General features: G+C 47.2%; 1 pseudogene across 1 annotated transcript; it reads right to left on the reverse strand.

The window, feature by feature from the left end:
- Positions 1-12,772: 12,772 nt before the first annotated feature.
- On the reverse strand, positions 12,773-13,678 carry LOC310782400 (claudin-20 pseudogene; annotated as a pseudogene). The gene has a single exon. The product of its transcript is annotated as a claudin-20 pseudogene (transcript).
- Positions 13,679-18,538: the final 4,860 nt, after the last annotated feature.

Below are 18,538 nucleotides of genomic sequence, written 5' to 3' on the forward strand. Positions count from 1 at the left end.
TATACAGTGAGATTTCAGAGGTGAGTGGAGTTCAGAAACCTGATGGCAGTGGGAAAAAAACTGTTTTTGAATCGTGTTGTTTTGGTGGAGAGTGATCTGAAGCGCCGTCCAGAGGGCAACAGTTGGAACAGGTGATTGGCTGGGTGAGATGGGTCAGAAACTATTTTTTGTGCTTGTGTGATTGTAATGACAGCCTGTATCCTGGTTTATCTCAGGTGAAGCAGATAAGGGGCAGAGCTTATGACATGCTAAGAATGATTAACATGTGATTTGGCAAATGTGATTCACTAGGCATCTCATGCTATGCGTGCTCGATTCCTAGGCTTAGATAGATAGAGAGATAGATAGATCGATCGATAGAAGATAGACTACTGCAGGACTGCTTCTCTGTCACTGCTGTTACCTTTGTAGGAGCCATTTTATGGTTTTCCTATTCCTGTTCAAAGTTGAGCACTAGGTGGCACCCTTGGGTCATTGGTTGCTTGGAGTCACCGGTTACTTAGGGAGGTGGCTAGCAATCATGCTCCAGGTGTGTTGCTAGACGGGGAAGCTATACAGTTTTTGACCGCCACCGTATGCCTCGGTTGGTGCTGTATGTGTATGGAATAATTGTTATGGTGAATGACACTGCATCGGTATGGATTCTTGCCTATCTATAGTTGAAGAGCATTAAACGGTGGGCACATTCATCAAATCAAGAAACTGGAGTCGGAATCTTATTTATGTTTACAGACACTGCTGTTGGCCGGCGCGTCAATTAGGTCACCGTCTATGTAGCCACCTCAGTGGCTTAAAGTTCTAGGCTTAGCCGCTACATTAAGTCAAAAACTTTGCTTTACGTCGGAGTTCAAGCCACGCATGCAGCAGTGTTAACGGCTGACGCTGTTGTAATTTCCAGTGGGGATTGTGCTGGAAATTAAGCTGATACACTATCTACCGGAGCCCTGGCCGCTACGCTATGCTTATGCTATGAGGAGAGGACGCCGATGGCTGTTAACCATTCTGTTAACGCGCTGTTACCGGGACACAGCCAGTTCATTTGCTTCATCTAACTACACCGAGAGGACGCCGAGATCTGCTAACGACGCCGATGATTGTTTCACGCTGTTCACTGGACCCAGCCAGCTCATCTGCTTCGTCTAGACACAGGAGGAGGCCTGCTATCCGGCTGCTACATCCAGCTATCGAGCCACACTTTTCTTCAATGTGCCGCCAGTGTGAGGACTTCGCTGGGAGCTGATCCATTCATCGTTCATCGCATCAAGGCGCCCAACTGGTACGTGTAGCGCTACACTTTATGGCCATTCATGTTTGAAGCTGTGCACAGTGTTTTTGTTTTTGCGGGGGGTAAAAAAGAAAATTCCAATGCATTGGTGATCAAATACATTTGACTTTGTGACTGTATTGCGTTCAAGCGCCCTTGGAAAACACACGCACACACCCACGCGCGCATAAAAAGCATGAGCATGCACGGTGAAGTGGTGGACAGGCCCATGGAGGCTATTGCGCAATCGGCTGTTTCTTTGCCAAACACGGCCACTACTAATGCGGACATACAGGTGGTTAAAGGAAAGCGCGTTGTTAAATTAACTCCAAAGGCATTGGCAGAAAAGGTTGAACGGTTGCAAAATGATAGGAAATCTAAGCTAAATAAGGCTACTAGGTTAAGAGAAAATATACAAGGCCTTATACAAGCAAATGTTGCAAACTCAGAGGTTCAATGTGCTCTGTGTGATCTTGTCAAATTGTGTGATGAAGCCAAAGGTATTCATGGTACTTTGATGGGTATGTTGCCTGAGGATGAAAAACAAAGGCATGACATTTGGTTCCAGGCAAAAATGATTAGCAACAATGCATGTGTTTCTGAGGTGGAAAAATGGTTGTCGTGGCATCAACATGAGTTGCAGGATGAAGATGATGATGATGATGGTGTTCTGCCACAGGACAGCATTTCAAATGTTGATAGCAAACATTTAAGTACAACTTCCTCTGCCAGGATCCAAGAAGAAGCGGAAAGCGCTGCACTGATTGCTCATATAGCAGCTTTAAAGGAAAAGCATGCTTTGGAGGAACAAGAGCAACAGTTGAAGAGGAGGAGAGAACAAGTCGAACTGGAGGCTAAGTTAGCTGCATCTACTGCTAAATTAACAGTCCTACAACAGGCCTCGGATGTGCAAAGGCGTGTCAGGGCACCATCAAATGCTATGAGCTCCTATCTGACTAGGAGCAGAAAGGCTGTCGCTTCAAACGTACTTAATCCCATGGCAACGGAGTACAAGCCTGTCAATTCCAACAAGCCCCAGCAAAGTAAGAATTGGTCACTGCCGGCTAATAAGCCCCCACCACCTGTTATGCTGGCTCTGGGAACTGATACTGAAATGCAGAGTGGCCATCATGAGTTGCAAGTGAATGCATCATCACAAGTCCTGGCCTCCCCCTTGTTCAATGCACAGCCAGAAGAAAGGCAGCTTGGAGACATTTGCACCATAATGAAAAGGCAAAATGAAATAGCAGCAGCTATGGTCCAACAACAACGTTTAATGTTATTGCCGCCAAGACATATTCCCATATTCGACGGGGATCCTCTTCAATACATCTCCTTTAAGCGAGCATTTGAGCAAGGAGTGGAGGAAAAGGTCAGCACAGGTGATTGCCTGCATTACTTGGAACAGTTCACTAGAGGGCAGCCTAGGGAACTGGTGCGCAGCTGTCAGCATATGGCTCCCGAGCATGGCTATGTTCAAGCAAAGCAGTTGCTACAAGAACATTTTGGCAATCAATATCAGGTGGCCACTGCCTACATGGAAAGGGCGTTGGCGTGGCCTTCTGTACAATCTGAAGACGCCAATGCATTGCAAGCCTACGCCCTTTTTTTGCGTTCATGTTGCAATGTCATGGACTCTCTACAGTACATGCAGGAGTTGGACATGCCATGCAATATGAGGGCAGTCATGGCTAAGTTGCCATATAAGCTGAGAGAGCAATGGAGAAGTGCTGCACATGACATCTTGGGAACATCAAAATGCAGAGCTGTGTTCAAGGATCTGGTCACATTCATTGAGAGACACGTCCGCATCCTCTTAGACCCCTTATTTGGTGACATTCAGGACATGCCCTCTGGAACAACTAGTGCAAAGGCGGCCAATAGGATGAAGCCACAAGTAGGATATCGACTCAAAGGAAACAGCTTTGCCACCAGCATTGCACCTGTACACTCAGTTGAGAATTCCAGAGAGTCAACTTGTGTGTGCTGTGCTCAAGGTCACTTATTGGAGGAATGTCAACGTTTTAAAGGGAAGAGGCACAGGGATAAAATCAGCTTTTTAATGGAGCAGGAGCTTTGTTTCGGCTGTTTAGGTGTGGGGCACTGGAGTCGAGAGTGTGAGGAGCGTTCAACCTGCAGGATTTGTGGTCTAAGTCATCCTAGCGTGCTTCATGTTGACAAGATGGATAGAGCCGACATCACATCATCTCATGAAATCTGTGGTCATATAGGGGCCGGAAGGAATCGCTGTCTTCTCTCCATTTTACCAGTCCAAGTCAAGTCCATCAACGGAGGCCAGATAATACATACATATGCATTTTTGGATCCTGGCAGCACATCCAGCTTCTGCTCAGAGCATCTTATGCGCAGGCTCAATCTTGCTGGCAGACAAACCCACATCCTTTTACAAACTATGGGACAGGAAAAAGTGGTGCCAGCTTATTCGGTGTCAGGCTTGGAAGTGTCTGGTTTGGAGAGCAACCTCTTTTATAGGCTGCCAGAGGTCCTCACTCAGCCAATAATGCCTGTAAACAAAGACAACATTCCGACTGAAGGAGATTTGGCAAAGTGGCCATACCTGTCAAAGGTAAGGATTCCCAGCATAATAGCTAATGTGGACCTGCTGATTGGAAGCAATGCTCCAAAGATGTTGGAACCTTGGGAGGTTGTTAACAGCCATGGGGAGGGCCCATATGCTATAAGAACAACATTGGGATGGGTCATAAACGGTCCTTCGCAAGGTAACAACAACAGCGTGGAAGCTGAGATACCTTCAGTAGTTGTCAACAGGATTTCGGTGTGTAGATTGGAGGAAATGCTGAGTCAGCAGTACAAGCATGACTTCACTGAGAGGAAGCAGAGGGTGGAGTGGACGACGTTCGACCAGCCGGGCGTCTCCATCGCCGACACCAGCGACTCCTCCAGGTTCTCCCTCAACACCATCAACAAGGCCAAGGCGCTGGTGGAGATTTCCAAGGGGGACATGCAGGGAGCAGACGCCCTGGTGGAAGGAGAAGACTACCTCCAACTGTCTGAGGAAGAGGAGGATGAGGAGGACAAAATGTCCCTGGCTTCTGATCTAGATGATGAAGACATGGAAGAGGTGGAGCAGAGAGAGAAAGAGCTGGAGAAGAAGGCGGCGCCAAAGAAAGTAACATTCCAAGAGGAAGAGGAGGATGAAGGCGAGGAAAACGACTTGCTGGTGGAGCTAGAGGAAAAGGACGAGAAGAAAGAGCGAGACACCAGCCTGTGGTTCAGCAAGGGAATCTTCTCCAAGATCGACCTGGAGCAAGATGAAGAGAGCGAACTCCGGCAGACCGAGTGGCTCCAGAACAAGAAAACAGGTCAAAAAAGGAAGGCTGAGGAGGAGGAGCCTGCCCAGCCAGAGGAGGAAAAGGGAGGACCCTCAGGATTGCCTGATGAAGACGAAATCCAGGTTGTTCCTGTAGAAAGCACCAGTAAGCGAGCCAGGATCCTGGATGCAGAAGGTTTGGCCCTCGGCTGTCGGATCGCTACGTCCAAAAAGAGAGCCAGGGACCTGGTTCACGGCTCTTTCCACAAATTTGTGAGCTCTGAGGAACACTGTGACAAGTGGTTCGTGGACGACGAGCGGAAACACCGGAGGAAGCCGGTGCCGGTAACCAAGGAGATGGTGGAGGAGTTGAAGGTGAAGTGGAAGGAGAAGAGAGAAGTGACGTACGTCGTGTCTAAGAAGGGCGCCGGCAAGAAGGTGCGTCGTCCCGCCGGCATCAAGGGAGTGTTCAAGGTGGTGAACAGCCGCATGAAGAAAGACATGCAGGGGATGCAGAGGAAAGAATAACGCCGCAAAGGAGGCAAAAATGGAGCTAAAGGAGGAGAAACCTGAAACCCGGAGATATTGTTGGTATAATGGATCTTACAGCTCCACGAGGCTCCTGGCCGCTTGGAAAGGTTGTGGAGGCTTTCCATAATAAGAAAGGACTTGTGCGTTCAGTGCGCCCGCAGACAAAGTTTAATGTCATTGAAAGGCCCGTGATGAAACTTTGCCTGCTACATGAGATTGCTGGTTAACAAGTCCTCTGTATATCGAACATGTACTGTATGCTAACATTTTTGCTAAATTGCAGTTTTCTATGTGTCAGGTGGTTTATGGCTCCTTAATTGTATTTGTATGAATTGTTATGTCCATGTCATTACAATTAGGGGCCGGAGTGTAGGAGCCATTTTATGGTTTTCCTATTCCTGTTCAAAGTTGAGCACTAGGTGGCACCCTTGGGTCATTGGTTGCTTGGAGTCACCGGTTACTTAGGGAGGTGGCTAGCAATCATGCTCCAGGTGTGTTGCTAGACGGGGAAGCTATACAGTTTTTGACCGCCACCGTATGCCTCGGTTGGTGCTGTATGTGTATGGAATAATTGTTATGGTGAATGACACTGCATCGGTATGGATTCTTGCCTATCTATAGTTGAAGAGCATTAAACGGTGGGCACATTCATCAAATCAAGAAACTGGAGTCGGAATCTTATTTATGTTTACAGACACTGCTGTTGGCCGGCGCGTCAATTAGGTCACCGTCTATGTAGCCACCTCAGTGGCTTAAAGTTCTAGGCTTAGCCGCTACAACCTTTCTGTTGTCTTCAGACAGGAGGAGGTCTCTGTGTCACAGGCATCCGATGGAGAGAACAAGACAAAATACAGCAGCAGCTTCTCATCTAACTAGTGGAATACCCGTCCCTGTGTGACTGGCTATTTAGTCAGGCCTCACGCACAGAGTTGGCACGCAGCCTCTCCTCTCTCCCCAGAGGGCTTTCATAGTTCACATCCCTGGCTGATTGCAACTCTAGTCAGGTGAGCTCCATCAGTAGTTAACAAAAGGAGCTCTCCATGGTGCTGAGGGAATGGTTTGAGTCCTTGCGCAGCTTACTTGAGATGGGGGTTTCCCAGAGCTGCAGCTCCGCCTGCTATTCATAGCTTTCAAGGGGCGTTACGTGCTGCCGGGAACGCCCACGTGGCGGTCAAAAAAACAACTTGTTGCCAGCCGTGTCGACTAGTTTCTCACGCTGTGTAGTGTTTGTTCAGCCAAAGTGCCGATAGCCTACCTGTAAGCTCAAGTAACGTTAACGGGGTATTAATCATTATTGTAACGTTACTTGAGCTTACCTTTGATGAAATGTTGCCCGCAAAGAGCAAAGACGTGTGTACTTTGATGGTAGAAAAAAAAGCTATTTGCATTTCCCCTGCCCAGCGACTGAACCACGTCGCACAAATCCACAACCACCTCCTTTCTTTCTCCGACGGGATTCTGTGAAAGCACAAGCCAGGCGTGTCTCCTCGTCGGTTTAGTGCAACCGATAGCACAACAGGTAGGCTATCGGCACTTTGGCTGAACAAACACTACACAGCGTGAGAAACTAGTCGACACGGCTGGCAAGTTGTTTTTTTGACCGCCAGGTGGGCGTTCCCGGCAGCACGTAACGCCCCTTGAAAGCTATGAATTGGTCCGTGATGGGCAAGCTGCGCGATCACTGGACAGGTGACCTCTCAATCACCCCCTTTTCTAAAAGGTTAAATTAGCTACAGTATATAGGCCAAAACCATGTTAAGAACCAGGCTGTAAAGATGCACAAAGTGGGGCATTTTATCATGGGGGTGAATGGGAACGATGGGACTTCTGAGTCCTGCCTCAAGTGGCCATTTGAGGAATTACAGTTTTCAGGGTTACTTCCTGGTGCTCGTGGGAAAACCTCATGCCTTGCCTGGGGCTAATTGCTGCTAAGGCTAATCTCAGTAGATATCTCTGCAACACAGACAGTTGGGTTTGACATAACATCAAAACCTTTGTTTCTCAAAATATAATTTGTGTTAAACTGCATAATCTGACACATTGCACATTTAAATTAAATTTGCGTACCTGCTATTGGTGAGGAGAGGAAATATGAAGCCTACCTGCCAAAAGTGCGTAATGTATACAGGCATGTTCTGTATATTTAATCAGGAAAGCACAGATGAAACAAGGTTTAAATCCATACATCTTTTATTTGCTGAAGGTCTAGAAGAGCGAACACAGTGATAATGCTATCAACACCAAGATGCTCCTTAGCTAGCTGCTCTAGATCAATTACATTCACATTTTTAAAATCAATTTTGAAAACGCATGAATATTCGGTTTGAAGAGTGATTATCCACCAACTGAAAAATACTGGATTATAAAATGATTGCTGCTGTGAAACTAAAACTTGTTTTCAGTTATTATTGAAATGATCTTGCACCATTTTAACATGTAAGAGGGTATAATAAGTTGTAGTTCTTTAAAGGTCCCATATTCTGCACTCTCCAATGTTTTATTGTCTTGAGGTCCATTCCAGCTGTGTGGCAGTGTCAAGTCACTATATCTCGAGTCCAAGTCAAGTTTCGAGTCCCCAGTGTTTGAGAGTTCAAGTCCAAGTCACCAAAGAAGAGTCCGATTTGAGTCTTCATTACCTGAGTCCAAGTCTCCAAGTTAAAGTTAAAAGTAAATTTGGGGGCCTATTACAAAACCGCAAAAAGAAAAAAAAGATCCATGAATACTCAAGTCCAAGTCTCTCTCTCTCTCTCTCTCTCTCTCTCTCTCTCTCTCTCTCTCTCTCTCTCTCTCTCACACACACACACACACACACACACACACAGCAGGCCCATTTTCACACCCCACGCAACAAACGGCACTGTCCAAGGTGGTGAAGTGCACTCATACTGTCATTTGCAACAAGTTAATTTGGAAAACTGAAAACATGTTTATTTGACCCTATATATCATTAACATAAATAATACTAATTACATTGAAAAATGCATGATTTGTGATTAAAATAGTGGTTTTTGAAGTATGTTAGACCTCCACAGGTGTATGTGTTCATGGGGTCTCAGACTCCTTATAAGAGCTCAGCCCCCATTGGGCCCCACATCATAACTTGAACCCTGCTTGAATGGGATGATCCTATTGGTTCTCTACTATGACGCGGTTCCCCAAATTTCTTCACAACGGGCCCCAAATAAATCTACATAAGTCTGCAGAGCCTGAGTTTGATAACATGTTGTCTCATTTCCCAACATTTTAGTAGCCTACTTAGTTTAAAACTACATACTGTTATACTGACTGGAATCGACAATCATTTATATATATATATATATTTTCTCATTGGGCTAATTTGCAATAAATGAAATAAACCTATTTGATGTGCTTCCCCCCTCAGCACCCCTGGGTGTCCATGGACTCCGCTTTGTGCTGAGAAAACACCTTAGTTTTGGGACCTTTGTGCTTATAAAGCCTTTCAAAAGCCATTGTATAATTTAAAAACTGCCCAGTCATCCATCTTTAAAAAAATAATCATGTTCTTATAATTCCTGAACGTGTTCTATTGTGGAGGTGTGAGGTTTTGATCCAGCAGCAGCAGTAAGGTCAACAATGTGCTGTAGCATAGAAGGATGTCTGCCGTGCGTTTTGAGTCAAAAGCCCAAAAGCAGAGCATGGCTTCAGCCGCACGCTGGCTTATTTTCTACACGTCACAGAATGCGTCATTCTCTCTTTTGATGATACAGCACTGACGAACCGGACGTTATTTTTGTCTTCCTTACAAATGAGTTTCTGTCGCTTTCGAAGCTTTCCTGAGAAGCAGTGTGCATGGGCTCAGCGTTTCTGAATCGATCCGGTACAGAACAGGGTCCGGCCGGGACCGTGTGACTGACAGCTCCAGCTCCGCTCAGGTTAAAGGACTCTCTCCAGCACAACCCAATCGCCAGAATAAAATGGCGGAAATGTATGTTTCTGCAATCTACAGATTAGGGCTGTCACTTTTCATTCGAAATTCGAATGCAACTTCGAATGTGGGGGAGGGGTTCGTGTTCGATATGTAAATTGACTGTTCGATTTTTTTTTTTATGAACCAAAATTAACCAACTGCTGCTTGCTGGTAATGTTAATCCCATGTCAGAAAAAGTCTCCAGATTTGTCGCGTTAGTCTCTTCTGAGAAAGATTGTCTCCAGGGTCTGAAAAGTTGTCTCGAGTTGGATGCAGCCAAGTTTGTGAGGCAGTGTTGTGACTGTGAGCGTCCAAGCTAACACGTCGGGCTGATGCCCGGTGGCCTGGACTGATTTTTTTTTTTTTTTTTAATTAACCAAAAAACTTCGAATATATTCGAACGAATTTCGGGCAATTAAAGTTCGTTCGAACTTTATTTTGGGAAAAAGTGACAGCCCTACTACAGATACAGTAGGCCTACGTATACGTACACTCGTAACGTCAATCTGAAACAAAACGCTGGCCTTTACTAAAACATTAAAACATTTTCATCACATTTTCATCTAAAACATTTTACATTTCTGCAAACCTACAATCTCAATGTGAATTTTAAACAAAACAAAAAAATAATTAAAAACCTTGCTGCTTTTATGGTTATTTTTAGAGAAGTAAATCTTGCTTGAGGTTAGGATTAATGGTTTGGGTTAATCCCTTTTTTTAATTGTTTTTTTTTCCGATTTCCCCCCCATTTTCTCCCCAATTGTATACTTGGCCAATTCCCCCTGCTGCCCCGGGGGCTGCTCCACCCCCTCTGCCGATCTGGGGAGAGCCGGGAAGACACACACATGATCTGGGGAGAGCCGGGTAGACACACGCATGATCTGGGGAGAGCCGGGTAGACACACACATGATCTGGGGAGAGCCGGGTAGACACACACATGATCTGGGGAGAGCCGGGTAGACACACACATGATCTGGGGAGAGCCGGGTAGACACACACATGATCTGGGGAGAGCCGGGTAGACACACACATGATCTGGGGAGAGCCGGGTAGACACACACATGATCTGGGGAGAGCCGGGTAGACACACACATGATCTGGGGAGAGCCGGGTAGACACACACACGCTTCCTCGGAGACAGCCAGCCATTTCTTTTCATCTGACAGACACAGCCAATCGTGCCTGTATGGATGCCCGACCAAGCCAGAGGAAACATGGGGGCGTGAACCTGCGACCCTCGTGTTGGTAGGCAGGCAACACTACACTACCCGGACGCCCCATGGTTTGGGCAACACAGTCTCACAGACAATTGTAAAATAGCAACGTTTTGGACCAACGTTGCTATGTTACAATTTCGGCTCAAAAATTGTAAAATGGTAAAGTTCTGAGATTTTAGGGTTAGGGTTAGGGTAGGGGGAGGGGTTAGAAACGGAAAATCTCCATAAACCACGCCCACCCCTGTAGAAACGTACATTACCATTTTACAATTTTGGAGCCGAAATTGTAACATAGCAACGTTGGTCCAAAAACGTTGCTATTTTACAGTTTTTTGGGAGATCGGGGGTTTGGGTTAATCTTAATAAAAAACTTTGAAAAGCCTGTGACCATGACAGAGAGTTGAACATGACCCTCTGGTGTGAAAGGCGAGTGTTTATGTCCTCCATCCACCCCGGCCACAACACCCTTAACACGCTATTATAACAGCTCTATAGTAACTCTATGATGTTTATAACGTTGTTATAAACATCATAGAGTTATTATAGAGCTGTTATAAACATCATAGAAATGTCATATGCATTTTTGGTTCAGATACGTGATATTCTCCGTATTCGTGGATTGCAGAAACATAACGGTGACATTCTAGTCTACCGATCAGGCTGGCTGCCTTACACTGAAAAAATGACTGGCTGTCCTCTTCTTACAGCTGGTGTAGAAGGTGTGTGGTGTGTGTGTGTGTGTGTGTGTGTGTGTGTGTGTGTGTGTGTGTGTGTGTGTGTGTGTGTGTGTGTGTGTGTGTATGTGTTTGTGCGTGTGTGTGTGTGTGTGTGTGTGTGCGCGTGTCTGTCTGTGTATGTGTGTGTGCGTGTGTGTGTGTGTGTGTGTGTGTGTGTGCGCGTGTCTGTCTGTGTATGTGTGTGTGCGTGTGTGTGTGTGTGTGTGTGTGTGCATGTGTGTGTGTGTGTGTGCGTGTGTGTGTGTGTGTGTGTGTGTGTGTGTGTGTGTGTGTGTGCAGTTTGAATGACCGGTGTGCGTCCAACCGTGGTGAGAGGATAATGGGAAAGCAAAGAGCATCATTACCTCTCTCTATGCTGCTTTGCACCTCCCCCCCCCCCCCCCCCCCCCCTCCCCCCAGACTCCCGGGAAAAGACGGACTGGATTCTGTTTGGAGCGACAGTTCGGAGCTGGACTCTGACTCTCAACTGTTATCATGAATTATAAACCCAACAACATCTTTGACTTCAGGCACAGTCTCTAGTTTCACTGACTAATCTGTAAGCAGCAGTTTAAAGCAAGTCACTGACGGCATGCATAGCAACCAGCCTGTTAGCTTTACACACTAAATCTCCATCTGAAGTCACTCAGTCTATTATTGAGTCTTAAAATTAGAATTGTCTTAAAATAAGCAAAGAAGAATCTGCCAGCGTCACTTGATAATTTCTCTTGTTTCTGACGCAAATTAACTTGTTTGAAGAATTTAGTAGAACCAAGTCATTTGTAACAGGGACTGGTATTTTTTTGGGGGGTAACAAGTTTGGCCAAGGTCATTTTTTAAAGTTTTTTACAGATTATCAAATTGCAGATTGAAATCTGAAAATAGTTGAAGAGGATATTATGCTTATTTGAATGCGTGTACTCCTAAAAGCAACGTTCAGAGAAAATCACCCTTAAAGTTGATGAACAAGCTTGGTTTGCTAACAAATGATAAGGATCTGTAAGATTTCTCTTGATTTGTGTGATTACTTGTTACCCTTTCACCAGAACGTGTCGCAGTTTCTTGACATGTGTAGAAACCTCCTGAAACAAGTGACGCTACATTTGGAGACGAGTGGAATTCTCTCTCCTCACTACACAATGTTTCTCTGGGTTAACAACGAGAAGATCTGAAGGCTCAATATGAGACGAGAAGACTTGTTAAGATGGAGGTGTGTGTGTGTGTGTGTGTGTGTGTGTGTGTGTGTGTGTGTGTGTTTTTTTGCAGTGTAGGAAATGACTGTTGATTTCCATATCATCTCACAAGGCATCTACAGCTGGAAAATGATGGCTTTTAAATTTTTCCTTTTGAGTTGCATGAGCTTCTGACGCAGACGTTTTATTTTCTGACCGTCAGCAGCGGTCAGCTTTTTTCGTTGCCATCAAACCTTTGGTAAGGAGCTGCCGCAGTGGCAGTTTTTTTAAAGGATTTACAGTGTTTCCTGCTTTGCCTTTTGCTTTTTTACTGTCTCTCTCTTTGTCTCTCTTTGTCTCTCTCTCTCTTTGTCTCTCTCTGTCTCTTATCTCTTCGCCCACGCGGCGGCTTTCCGAGACGTTTGGCTGCAAATTCAGAATCCGCACTCTGTCTTTTCCAACACTTGGTAATTACCTTCCCTGCTTGTCCATGCTGTATCGAGAGAGGGAGATAAGGCTGTCAAAGTCATTACCCCCCGCCCCCGCCCCCTCCACTCCCTGCACCCCCTCCTCCCAACACCCGTCCCACAGAAGGCAGAGATCCTGCTCTGAAGAGTCCACGTCTCACCACACAGTGTGCAGCGGTGAGGCTCACACGTAGTGCTGGAGGCTATAGCCAGCCTTGATGTCTTTTGGGGGGAGTTTGGAGGGGGAGTAGTACTGCTGCTGCTGCTGCTGCTCCTGAGGAGGAGGTGTCTCCCGTGGAGGAGGTGTCTCCGTCTCCACCTCCTCCTCCGTCTGCAGCTGGACCGTTCTGCTCTGGCTGCTCCTGGACCGTTCGCTTTCCCTCTCCTCCTCCGCCCGCTCCTTCTGCCTCCGTCGCTCCTCCTCCTCCTCTTCCAGCCGCTGGCGGTCCAGCTTCTCCTGCCGCCGCTGCTGCTGCACCAGGCTGTCGGGGTCGCTGGAGGAGGCGTAGTCCAGCGGGCCCCCTCTCTTCCCGGGACACGACAGGCAGAGGATGACCCCGCCGGCCAGGAGGAAGCCTGCGGAGATGAAGGTGAAGTACACGGCGCCCCCCGGCTCGTACTTGCTGCTCTCCGGCACGTTGGCGTCCAGGAAGCTGCTGATGACCTCGTCGGTGAACCAGGACGCGGCGACCAGGCAGAGCGCGCTGGCCAGGATGAAGCAGCCGCCCGCCGCCACGGCCGTGTGCCCCTTGGCCCGGGGGCCGCCCCCCCACCGCGTGCACTTCAGCCCCAGGGACGCCAGGCACAGGCCCAGGGACGCCACCATGCAGGAGAGCACCATGGTGGCGCGCGCCGTCTGCAGATAGGCGGGCAGCGACAGCACCGAGTACTTGAGCGTGCAGCTGAAGACACCGGTGCTGTACCAGGTGCAGTCCATCCACAGCCCCTGCATCTGGGACATGGCGGTCATGATGTTGGAGCCCACGTCGGCGCTGACCTTCCAGTTGGGCAGCAGCGTGGCCACGGTGGCGCCCAGCACGCCCAGCAGCGCCAGGGCGAACGCCAGGATCTGAACGGCCGAGGACAGCATCGTCGAGTTCCCCCGCGGTCGTTCCGCTCTCGCCTCCCCCCCTCCTCCAGGGCTTCCAGGCACAGTCTCACCTCGCCGTGGCCCCCCGGATGGCGCCCGACTCTCCCCCCGCCTATCTGGCCGGCGCAGGTCCTCCTGACAGCAGATGATTCCTCCTCAGCGCGTGCAGGCTCCACTGGGCTGCAATAAAAAAGCCAAATGAGAATTGAAGTGAGCGAGGGAGCGTGACGAACACGCAGCTGAGGCGCAGAGGCATGGGCATGTGTGTGAGCGCACGCTGACTGATTGCCTGCATTAGTTACTCTCTGCCGCTCCAGCTGATGTGCTGATCATCGACACTCAATTATGTTCATTTAAAGCTGCAGCAGCAGCAGCATCCCTGCGCTCACACCTTCTCCCACTGTAACCGCCGTGCAAAGAAATGCAGCTATACAGGACGGAAACTATTTCCTCACGTGGGAATTTAAGTTCTTTTCGTTGACCCAATGGCGTCCTCTTTGATCGGACGTGCGCAGAGAGCACACATCCGGCGTTTGAAAGTCAATTGAGCATGGAGAATACGGCTGGTCTCACCTGTGCAGCGCTGCAGCGGTCCTCTGAAGTGATGCCTGAGGAGAGAGAGAGAGAGAGAGAGAGAGAGAGAGAGAGAGAGAGAGAGAGAGAGAGAGAGAGAGAGAGAGAGAGAGAGAGAGAGAGAGAGAGAGAGAGAGAGAGAGAGAGAGAGAGAGAGAGAGAGAGAGAGAGAGAGAGAGAGAGAGAGAGAGAGAGAGAGAGAGTCAGTCTGAACCAAAACAGACCCACTGTGTGGGTTAAGAGCTTTAACTACCCCACTTCAACTGTCTCCTTGGCAACGCTACATACAATTTCCTCCCTTTCAGTGTCTCCTGGAAGAGATGCACCAGGACTGAGTGCCTCTTTTTGTGTGCGCCTGTGACCTCCCACGCCACAGACTGAAGCACAGACTGAAGCACAGACTGAAGCACAGACTGAGGCGCGGGGCCGATGCTGTGCGTACGCATTGTCGTGGGGACACAGCTTTGGTGCTAACGTGAAGGTCACCACCGACTCAGTCACAAGAGCCGCAGAGCAGCACTCTTATCAGATGAGTGGATGTGGTGGCGAAGTGCGACGATGTAGCGCCGCGGAAATGACACTCGTCTCCACCGCCTTTAACGGCACGGAAGCAGCTTCTTTATCTGGAAATGTTGGTTTTCAATCTCTTAAAAAAAAAAAAAAGACTGACGCATCATTTCGGTTTTTTTAGTCGTCATCTCTCGCTGCGTCAGATTTAATCAGAGAGTACGACACAAACCCAACGGTGACGAGGAGTTTTTGGGAGTTTTGCTCCAAAAATGAGAGAACCCGTTGAAAAATTGTGGCGTATTCAGCGTAGGAAAGCAAAACTCAGAATTGACTATTATTGATGAGATGAACCGTTTAGAGTCATCTTTAGAATGCACATAGAACACCAGGTACTAATGTGTTGCTATGGATACGTAACGTTTCGCAATGAAACCGTTGAATTGTTCTTTTGTTCGGTAGCGGTGCAAAGGAAGGTGTTGCCCTTCGTGTGTGTGTGTGTGTGTGTGTGTGTGTGTGTGTGTGTGAAGGACCCACTGCAACACTCTGATAAGCGTGGAACCCGCCCACCGGCCGCTCTGAATGCGACGGCGTTGCACCTATCATTACCGTCATCCTCTCTCCGTCTGTTTGGCTGCAGCTTATCAGCAAAGTACCCCCAACCTTACAACACAAAACAGCCATTTTCTCCGGCTGTTCCCAGGCTTTATCAGGCTCTTCCCAGATGCCCCCCCACCCCCCCCCCCATCAACACCCCCCTGTCTGTGGGAAAAAGGCAACGTTAAAGGTGTTGTTGTGGGTGTCATTCTAACATCATTGTCAGATGAATATAGCGCTACGCTACTTTGCTATAATTACCATAAACAAATGAGATCATGTGTTTTGTAGAAGATTGTTCTCCTCTCGCTCCATAGTGTTGTTAGTTAGTTAGTTTCTCCACATTAAGACTACATTTCCCACAAACCGCGTATCGCCTCCTATTTATTTATGTGTGTTCTGGTGACGACACGCTGAGTCACATGTCATGTTCTCTCCATATACAAATGAATATTCTCTCAAAGGCAGTGCCGTTTTTCAGCTTGTGAACTAGTTTTATATTGACATTTAGGTCAACAGCAGAAAAAGCTTCAATACAAAGATCAACAAAAGACAAGCAACTCAGGATACAGTCTGAGGTCCTCAGTGCTGCAGTGTGAGGTCCTCAGTGCTGCAGTGTGAGGTCCTCAGTGCTGCAGTGTGAGGTCCTCAGTGCTGCAGTGTGAGGTCCGGCCCTCAGTGCTGCAGTGTGAGGTCCGGTCCTCAGTGCTGCAGTGTGAGGTCCTCAGTGCTGCAGTGTGAGGTCCGGCCCTCAGTGCTGCAGTGTGAGGTCCTCAGTGCTGCAGTGTGAGGTCCGGCCCTCAGTGCTGCAGTGTGAGGTCCGGTCCTCAGTGCTGCAGTGTGAGGTCCTCAGTGCTGCGGTGTGAGGTCCTCAGTGCTGCAGTGTGAGGCCCTCAGTGCTACAGTGTGAGGTACTCAGTGCTGCAGTGTGAGGTCCTCAGTGCTGCAGTGTGAGGAGCTCAGTGCTGCAGTGTGAGGTCCTCAGTGCTGCAGTGTGAGGAGCTCAGTGCTGCAGTGTGAGGTCCTCAGTGCTGCAGTGTGAGGTCCTCAGTGCTGCGGTGTGAGGTCCTCAGTGCTGCAGTGTGAGGCCCTCAGTGCTGCGGTGTGAGGTCCTCAGTGCTGCAGTGTGAGGTCCAGCCCTCAGTGCTGCAGTGTGAGGTCCAGTCCTCAGTGCTGCAGTGTGAGGTCCTCAGTGCTACAGTGTGAGGTCCTCAGTGCTGCAGTGTGAGGTCCAGTCCTCAGTGCTGCAGTGTGAGGTCCGGTCCTCAGTGCTGCAGTGTGAGGTCCGGTCCTCAGTGCTGCAGTGTGAGGTCCTCAGTGCTGCAGTGTGAGGTCCGGTCCTCAGTGCTGCAGTGTGAGGTCCTCAGTGCTGCAGTGTGAGGTCCTCAGTGCTGCAGTGTGAGGTCCTCAGTGCTGCAGTTTGAGGTCCGGCCCTCAGTGCTGCAGTGTGAGGTCCGGCCCTCAGTGCTGCAGTGTGAGGTCCTCAGTGCTGCAGTGTGAGGTCCTCAGTGCTGCGGTGTGAGGTCCTCAGTGCTGCAGTGTGAGGCCCTCAGTGCTGCAGTGTGAGGTCCTCAGTGCTGCAGTGTGAGGCCCTCAGTGCTGCAGTGTGAGGTCCGGCCCTCAGTGCTGCAGTTTGAGGTCCGGCCCTCAGTGCTGCAGTATTCCAAATAAGGACCATGCAAGGGCCAAGTGTTGGAAGCTAAATAGAAGAAATACAATTGGGCCTAAATATTGTTGCTTTTAGTGATTGTGAGTTAGTCCATCTGCTCCCAACCCTAAAACAATTTAAACACCTTATTTTAAATGTCACATTTCAAATGCATTAATTAATAATGCTTTTTTTTGTGCCATATACTGTATTAACTTATTTTGTTTTGACAGTGATTGATTGACCTAATTTCATTGATTGCTGTTGTATTCTCGGCTGCATTGTAAATGAGGCTCCTTGCCTCAATTTCCTCCTAAAAGCCTTTATTCATGTTTTATAACAGCTCTATTATTGACGTCCAGGTCTTTTATTATTCTAGATTTTTGTCTTTACTTTCTAGTTTTTGGACTGTGCGGTTTTTAGCCTGCTTTTACTCAAAGGATAGTAAAAAACAAAACAAATCAGTATTGTTGTGAAAAATTTGTCATTTTATTTCAAGTGGGTATAACGGTCCATTTTCCAAATCAACCCATTTTCCTGGAAATGGCAAAATGCACCTAATGGCCATTGTTTTTGCTCGTTTCATGTTATTTAGAAGCCTAATATAAATAATTCTAGTATAAATATAAATAGTTATTTTTGTATCATTATATTATTATTATTATTATTATTATTATTATTATTATTATTATTATTATTATTATTATATTATTATTATAAAGAGATTAAGCAGAGAGTGACTAGAGGGGAGAGGCCTCCCTCAGTCTATTTGGTCTGGACCTAGACTCCAGGTTTCCCTTGTCCCCCTCACAGCAGCTTGTCATGGGCTGAAGGGCAGCACAGCCCTCATACTGTGGAATAAATGATGTATTCAGGAAGGAGCTCGATGCTCTGCCTCCAAAATAATTTCTTATTTATTTCTTATTGTATCGATTGATTTATTTTGCCTGCTGTCTGCAGAGACTCGAGGATTTAAAAACAAAATCACTGGAAACTTTTAACTGTTTTACCAAATGTTTATATTGATTATATTGATACAGGATTGTGTTGGAAGAGAAACTTTAAAAAAAAACATTATGGCCTTATTGTACATTATTTTTATGCATACTGCTGCTGTGTATATTGTTGTCGTTCTACGTGAGAAACCTTTTTCTTTTTTCCCTTTTTATCTTTTAACCCTTCTTGTATGATGTTATTTTTTACGACTTTATTATATTATATGTATCACAAGGTGACACTTCATCATTATGTAATGTCAAAAAACAACAACAAAATACTCTTTTTTTAAACATCAGTTCTCTCAATCAATTTTTACAATCAAAAGTGTTGAAGGTGAAACTGAAGAATCACTTTATTTATGCTGTTTTCCCCTGATATAGCTAATTTTCTCAGGAAAACAAAATGTGTTATCACGAGATAATGACATACATAACTTGATACCTTGAGAAAAGAAGGAAAATTAATTTGTTATCACAGGAAAACCGAATAAATAAAATATATGAATAGTTGTCCTCAATGGGCCTCCGCCTCCGTAC

Source organism: Poromitra crassiceps (genome assembly GCF_964638095.1).
Source record: "Poromitra crassiceps genome assembly, chromosome: 9".
Classification (NCBI taxonomy): domain Eukaryota; kingdom Metazoa; phylum Chordata; class Actinopteri; order Beryciformes; family Melamphaidae; genus Poromitra; species Poromitra crassiceps.